The sequence below is a fragment of the Vombatus ursinus genome, unplaced genomic scaffold, assembly GCF_900497805.2.
Source record: "Vombatus ursinus unplaced genomic scaffold, bare-nosed wombat genome assembly UNPS02014291.1, whole genome shotgun sequence".
Taxonomy (NCBI): Eukaryota; Metazoa; Chordata; class Mammalia; order Diprotodontia; family Vombatidae; genus Vombatus; species Vombatus ursinus.
The window spans coordinates 182,010-190,788 of record NW_020954069.1 but is presented as its reverse complement, the minus strand read 5'-3'; positions in this window follow the sequence as shown (position 1 = coordinate 190,788).

Sequence of the window (8,779 nt, the reverse complement as noted above, 5' to 3'; positions counted from 1 at the left end):
TTTCTTTCTTTCTTTCTTTCTTTCTTTCTCTCTTTCTTCCTTTTTCCAATTTAGGCAATTTCTATCAAATTTTAATTCTTGTTTCCTTTGCTAAATCTTCATCCCTAAGGATTCTACTTACTAAGCCTCATAAATGTGTATTCATATTACAGGTATGTATACATATGTATATGCATTTGCACATATGTATACATATTACAGATCACCTAGATACAGATATATTTCTCAAGATAAAGCACCTGGATCTTTGACAAAGAAAGAACTCAAACATACCTTTCTTGATTGGCATAAAATAATAATACCCAACTTCTTTCCTTGAAGACTGTATAGAATCTAATATGTACTGACTTAATGATACACAAGTAAATGCTTATGATGTTTGATCATTAAATCCTCTGTCTCACCTACAAAACAATAAACAGGGTTTTATGTTCTTCTAAAATGCTATTTCATTTAAAGCCACTCGACCTGTTTAAATAGGAAAAAGATCCTTCTCCTTCTGTGATATTATGGGAATAGGCCTCTCACATGCTATTTATCACTTATTAATAAGAAGCCCAATCTTTTCTTTTCAAGACAAAGTCCAGCATTCTGAATATCCTTAACAAGGTGATACCCTGGAGAGAGCTCTAGGACTAGTTAGGGGACTATGGTTCTAGACTTTTTGTGCTGATTGCTGACTGTAAAATTGGTGGGAAGTGGGTTTACATAACTTAGCCCCAGTTTCTTCATCTGCAACATAATGATAATGAATGTTATGACTTCTAAAGTTGCTTAAAATTATTGATATATGATCATAAAATTATAGGATTACTTAGGATACTAGGACTTACTGATTAATGATATCCTTGTAAGGAAACAGTTCTGTTAATGGCAATTTCCTGAAGAGATGAGGTATGCACTTCAATCATAAAAGTTCAAGTTTTCATTATGTTTGATTATTTAGAAAAACAAACAAGTTTATCTTTAACCAAAACTTTTGCTATCATCTCATCTGTAGCAGCTCATTGTATAGTACATAAATGAGCATAATGTTTGCCTTTGACCTTTATAGTATGCACAAGTGAATCTATTGTTTAGTGGAGAAGAGGAGAGTTGTGATAAAAAAAAAGAACTGTTATTTAATTCAAGTATTTTTCAAAATATCAAATCATGTTCTCTTTCTCATTCATCTACAAATGGAAAGGAACAAAAGAAAATTGTAACAAAAATGTCAGAGTGAAATAAAATAAATTCCTGTAACTGTGTCATTTATGTATGTGTATGTATGTGAAGTGTAGCTTAAAATCAAAAACAAAACAAACAAATAAAAAAAACAAGAAAAAAAAACCCTAAGATCTTGGCCCCTATTCCGAAGACTTCTTGGTAAAAAGAAGAATAACAAATGGAAATATTGTCATATTTTATGTTCTTGGACTCAAAGATCACTGCAGATGGCAACTACATCCTTGAAATTAAATGATACTTGTTCCTTGCAAGGAAAGCTATGACAAATCTGGACCACATACTAAAAAGCAGAGACATTCTCTTGGCAATAAAGGTCCATATAGTAAAAGTTATGTTTTTTTCTAATTATTTGTTTTTTTCAACATTTTTCCTTTTCATGGATTTTTACTTTTAATTGGACCATTCTAATCTTCAGAATATTTAGTTCTTATATAAGATTTTTTACCATTTCTCTAAGATAAGGGTGGGAAATCTGACTACTCGAGGCCACATATGGCCACCTAAGTCCTCATGTATGGCTCTTTGACTTAATCCAAACTTCACAGAATAAATCCCCTTAAGAAATGGATTTTTTTTTCTGTAAAACTCTGTAAAAATATCACACACGAGGACCTAGAAGTCATAAGTTTCCATTGCCATTCATTCCTAGTTAATACATTTTGTATCTCATTTCATTTCTTCTAGATACCTTTGTGATAATTGTGTAGGGGACATTTTTCTTCTTGAGTCTCTACTTGGATATATTATAACATAACTTTTTTCTTTGATTTCATATTCTGCATATATATATATATATACATACATACATATCTATCTGTCTATCTATCTATATCTAGATAGATAGATAGATAGATAGATAGATAGATAGATAGATAGATCCAAAGCATTTCATCATAGCATTTGCTTATTTCCTTTGTTTTCTCATCTAAGCAGCCTCAGTGTCAGGGTTGTAAGGATATACTTGAATCAAGCTCTGCTTCTTAACCCCTTCATGGTGAATGAAGTCTTTCACTTATACTGAGGTTGTTTACCAGAGTTCACCCTTCCTTCTAGGCTTTCCAGGGCTGCTCTAGCTCTGAGTTATAGCTAGGGCCTCTCTATTTCCTGTGGAAAAGCTGGCCCCATGATAGTTCATCAAAGGCTTCTTCAATTTCTTTTTCTGAGATAGGGCTATTTAAGTATTTTACTTACTATTCTGCTAAACAGGGCAATTTATATTTCTGTAAATATTTATCCTTTTCACTAAGATTATCAAAATGATTGGCATACAGTTAGGCAAAATAGTTCCTAATTATTGTTTTAATTTCCTCTTCCTTGGTGGTGTATTCACCATTTTCATTTTTGATACTGGCAATTTGGTTTTCTTATTTTTTTTTAGTTATATTAATCAAAGGTTTATATATTTCATTGTTTTTTTTCATAAAACCAGCTCTTAATTTTATTTATTAGTTCAATTGTTTTCTTAATTTCAATTTTATTATTTTCTCCTTTAGTTTTCAGTATTTCTAATTTGGTGTTCAGTTTGAGGTTGAGGATTTTTAATTTGTTCTTTTTCTAGTTTTTTTTTACTTGTATGCCCAATTCATTCATCTCTTCTTTTTCTGTTTTATTGATGTAAGCATTTAGAGATATAAAACTTCCCCTAAGAACTGCTTTTACTGCATCACATAAGATTTGGTATGTTGTCTCATTATTGCCATTCTCTTGAATGAAGTTATTGATTGTTTCTATGATTTGTTGTGTGACCAAATTATTTTTGGGATTAGATTATTTAGTTTCCAATTATTTTTTAGTCTATCTTTCCATTACCATTTATTATGTATAATTTTTATTGCACCATGATCTGAAAAAGATGCATTTAATATTTCTGCCTTTGCATTGGATTGTGAGGTTTTCATGCCCTAGTACCTGGTCAGTTTTTGTGTATGTGCTATGTATGACCGAGAAAAAAATATATTCCTTTATATCCTCATTCAATTTTCTCTAGAGGTCTCTCATACTTAACTTTTCTAATATTCTATTCACCTCCTTAACTTCTTTCTTGTTGATTTTGTGGTTAGATTTATCTAGTTCAGAGAGGGGGAGGTTGAGGTCCCCCACTAATAAAGTTTCTCTGTCTATTTCTTCCTATAACTCCCTGAACTTCTCCTCTAAGAATTTAGATACTATACCATTTGGTGAGTATATGTTTAATAATGATATTACTTCATTGTCTAGGGTGCCTTTTAGCAGGATGTAGTTTCCTTCTTTATCTCTTTCGATAAGATCTGTTTTTGCTTTTGCTTTGTCTGAGGTCAGAATTGCTATGCCTGCTTTTTTTTTTTTTTTAGTTCTGGTAAAGCATAATATATTCTGCTCCAGCCTTTTACCTTTACCCTGTGTGTGTCCCTCTGTTTCAAATGTGTTTCCTGTAAACAACATATTATAGGATTATCATTTTTAATCCATTCTGCTTTCTGCTTCCATTTTATAGGAGAGTTCATCCCATTCACATTCACAGTTATGATTACTATCTGTCTTTCTCTCTGTCCTTTCCCCCCCTTTTATGGTATTCTTTCTCTTTTCTCCTTTTCCCTCCGCCCTAGTGTTTTGTTTTTGACCTCTGCCTCTCTCAGTCTCTCCTTCCTTCTATTAGTCCTTTCCCTTTTCTTCCTCTTTACCCTTACTACTTCTTCCCTCTCTTCTATTCCCCCCTCCCTTTTTTCCCCTTTTCCCTCCTACTGCCTATAGGGCAAGTTAGATTTCTATACCTAACTGATTATGTTATTCCCTTCTTGAGCCAAATCTGATGAGAGTAAGGTTCAAACAATGCTCATATCCATCCCTTCTTTCTCTCTGCTGTAATAAGTTTTTGCACCTTTCCTGTAATGTAATTTACCTTTGTCTGCCTCCACCTTTCCTTTTCTCTCAGTACATTTTCTTAGTTAGATCAGATTAATCCACTTACTTTGATCCATTTAACCCACCTGATTAGATTTTTTTTTTATCATTGCATCAAAATCTACTCAAATCCACCACCTTTATGTATATTCCTTTAACAGAGAATAATAACAATACAGTTGTCAAGGGTCACAAGTGTCATCTTCCCTTGTAGGGATGTAAACAGTTTGCCCTTATTAAAAACATGTTTCTTTCTTTATCATTTACCTTTTTATGTCTCTTTTGAATCTTGTATTTGAAGATCAAATTTTCTGTTGAACTCTGGTCTTTTTATCAGGAAGACTGGAAATTTCCTATTTCATTGAATATCCATCTCCTCTCCCAAAAAATCATGCTCATTTTCACTGGGTAGTTGATCCTTGATTGTAATCCAAGCTCGTTTCCTTACAGAGTATCATATTTCATGCACTACCATCTTTTAATGTAGAAGGTGCAAGGTCTTGTTTAATTCTGACTGTGATTCTATGATATTCAAATTGTTTCTTTCTGGCTACTTACAGTATTTTCTCTTTGACCTGGTAATTTTGAAATTTGGCTACTATATTCCTTGGTGTTTTCAGTTTGGTATCTTTTTCAGGAGGTGTTGGTGGATTCTTTCTAAGGCTATTTTACCCTCTGGTTCTAGGACCTCAGGGCAACTTTCCTGGCCCCATGCACAAGTTTCTGCTTAGTACCTTTCCCACACTATTCTGCAAGACTGAATTACTCTTCTGTTGTTAGTCACCTGCCACTGGACATTGGGGTCACCTCAAGGTTGACTTTGCCTAGCATCTTTCTCTTGTCACTGGGTTTATATTGGCTCCTGGAGTTGAGCACTGCTAGACTCTGAGTCTCTCCTGAACTCTATAGATGTCCTATCCAAATGTTCTGGGGTATCCTTGTATCATATCTTCTGGAGCAGTATATACCTCCAAAGTGTCTACTTCAGAGTTTCTGCAATACTTTAAATTTTCTTTCATGGATCTCCAGTTTTAGTGGAAGAATCTACACCTGATTTCCCTTTTTAATTTTTCCCCTTCATGTATGCACGTAAAATATCATTTCAGTTTTTGTGAGGCACCTGAGCACCCATAAATTCTAAAATATTGTCATCTTCACACAATCCCTGTACCTGCTTTTTTTTTTTCAATTTGAAGCACTTTTGATTTGGTTTGCAAAATTCTAGGCATGTCGATTTTAAAAGTTTTTAATATATTTTGAGCCTGTCTCAGAAACTTTTCATTACTCGATTTTCATTCATGATCATGAAATTCAACTATCATTTAAAAAGTCTTCTTCAGCTGTTAAATTTCTAAGTATTTGCCTGTATAATGCAGACTTTCTCATTGTCAGTTGAGATAAGAAATTAAAAAAAAAACTGTACTTCTAAAAAAAAAAGAAATTTCATGTCCAAAGCTTGATGAAAGTTACAATGATTAATTCTCTGAGTATCACATGTCAGAATACTATTCAACAGATATCTTTGTATGTTTTCTCAAATCTTTAATAAGCATGACTCAGAAAAACAGCAGATCTCTTTATGAATATATGCCATATACATATTGATAAGTTTAATTTAGATTTCTTGTAATGTTTTAGAACAGGTATTGCAGTTTTATTTATGAAGATCTCTAAACAACTTCAATTTTTACCTGCTATTTTTGCACAGAATGAATCTTGAATTTTAAAGAATATTTTAGAACAGTGCAAAGGAGAATAAAGGCTACATTTTTTTAAGGACAGGACCAGTAGCGTATTTGTGTTGTCTTTGGGCCTTAGTTGAACAATTCGAAGCCTAATTTCCAAATTGACTTCACGATGATTGAAGAGTTGTATTTATGGATGGTGGTGGTATTTGGTAATAGCAACTCAAAAAGATTATAATCTATGAATGTACAAAGCAGTTAAAATTTGCCTCATCTTAGGGCATTGGCCTTGAACAAAACCCTGAAACTGAAAGAAGTTTTTAGAAATAATTTTATTAAGTCAGTTCTGAAGAGATGAGAGCTGGAAAGAGTTGTACCTCCTTCTCAAGTCTTTGTGGGTTAACAAAAAACATGACCTGGGTGGACCCAAAACAAGCCTTTGATGGGATCAAGCATTCCTTGAAGCAATCTTCAACTCCCTTAAAGACTCTCTGTAGTCTCCATGACATACACTTTATCTTGTGGGTTAAACAATACATAGCCAAGAGAAGCTAGGTTTGGACAATATGAATGAATAATATAGTAGATCCCCCAATGGGTCAGAAGTATTGTGATCATTTAGAGACAGAAGTGATAATGTCTAAGACATTTACCCTCAATATCAAGAATAGGTCAAGATAGACTAACCTTACAACAGCCACAACTGCCACTCTGGCTATTCCTCACTGAAGTGACAAATAGCTAAAGTATGAGGATTGTAGATGCCTGAATATCTTATTTTTCTTGTTTCATTGTACTTTACAAAAATGAACTCAATCTTTCTTGCATATTTCTGTTTTCTTATCTTTGATAAAATTTGTCTCCAACATAGTCATGCCTGATTTAATTAATGTAGCTATAAGCCTAAGAAAACTCCAGACACTTTTCTTCCCCCATCATTTGTGAGAACAGCATCTACATTGTAAATATCTAGCTGCCAGAATGGAAACACAATATTTGTATGCTTCAGTGTTATAACAGTATTATACATTTTCTGATCCAGTGCAGGTAACATGTAGATAGTTTCACAAATCACATTGAATTTTTTGTGAAGTCACAGAATAAACACATTAGACAGAAAAGAAAACCATGTTAACATGAACCTTTTTTTTTCATTGTGGGTTACATATGTTTTTTTTCACGAATTTGTTTTTGGACTAAAAAGGGTCACTGAAGTTTTATTTTGATAGTACAGTTAAGGAGGGGAAGTGCTAAGTTCTGAGGGAGATGTAAATGTTAAGCAAAACATGATCCCTGCCTTAAAGATACTAAAAATAAAGGTTAGAATGATCAACTTTTAAAAAAATTGACAGATTGGCATAAAAGAAGACATTAACTAAGAGGAATGAAGAACCTACTCTGGACAAGGAAATATTTTAGATCTGGTAGGTAAAAAGGCAAAAATCAAATATTTTCTGCCCTCAAGGAGCTTACATTCTATTGTGGAGACTCAATGTACATGATTAGGACAAAACAACTCCTTAATCATTAAGGACAAGTTAAGTTAAGTACAAAACACTTCCCTGTAGGGTGACATCTTAGAAAGAGAAGAAAAGCTATTTGAAAAGAGTTTTGGGTCTGGGAATTTCATGTAAGAATTACAAAGAATTCTCTTTTATCTTTAAAAAATATATCCTGACATGTCATCTTTACATTACACATAAATATTACTGAATCTGATAGTGAAATGTTGAGATAATTGCATTAGTTCGTCAAATCAAACCAGACTTATGACAGTTAATTTGGAACATTATTTAATACTCACTAATTTTGTTCCATGGTGGTGCATGAGTATAGTGAATATCATGCTGAAAAGAGAAAATTTATTCTTAAGATTTGACATTATTACTTAGAAATGATAAAGCTTTAAGTTAGGGATAAGGAAATAGACTGAAAGGAGATTTCTATAGAAACTGAAACTATGAGATAAAAGATGAAACTAGGCTTTATTTTCTCTTTTACCATATTCATTTAGATAAATTTTCTTCAATGCAGCAATGACATCCTTATTCCTCAGGCCTTATATCAAAGTGTTAAACATTGGGGTCAAAATGGTATAGAAAAGTGAGAGCATTTTGTCTATTCCTGGGGAGTGTGTGGACTTAGGTCTTAAATATGTTATAATCCCAAACCCAAAGAATAAGGTCACAACAATTAGATGGGATGAACAAATGGAAAAGACTTTATATCTCCTCATGCCCACTGGTAGATTCAGTATGGTGGCAATGATATTGACATAGGACCAAATTATCAAGAGACAAGATATCATAAGAAAGAGCACAGCCACAGCATAGACAAATAATTGATTTATAGAGGTGACCCCACAGGCCAACTTCAGTAAAGGAAAAATGTCACAGAAAATATGATTAATTTTATTAGAATCACAAAAAGACAGAGAAAAAACCTGGAATGTCTGCCCTATCTCCACTGGAATACCACATATCCTGGACCCAACCATCAGCTGAATGCACACTTTTTGGTTCATTATGACCGGATAGTAGAGAGGCTTACAAATGGCCATATAGCGGTCATATGCCATCACAACTAAGAGGAAGCACTCAGTGACTCCCAGAATAAGCAAAAAACAAAGTTGTACAGCACAGGTGACAAAAGAAATATTTCTGTTCTGAGTCCAAATGGTCATCAACATTCTTGGAAGGATCACTGATATGTAACAGATTTCCAGAAAGGAAAAATTCCCTAGGAAAAAAATACATGGGTGTATGGAGAGCTGGATCAGTATTGGTTATTACAATGATGAGTCCATTTCTCATTAGAATACTCAAGTAGATGATTGTGAAAATCCCAAACAGAAGGTCTTGGAGGTTGGGTAGCTCATAAAATCCCAGGATAACAAATTCTTCCAAGATAATGAGATTTTCTTCTCCCATTTTCTCTGTTTTTCTTTCTTTCTTTCTTTCTTTCTTTCTTTCTTTCTTTCTTTCTTT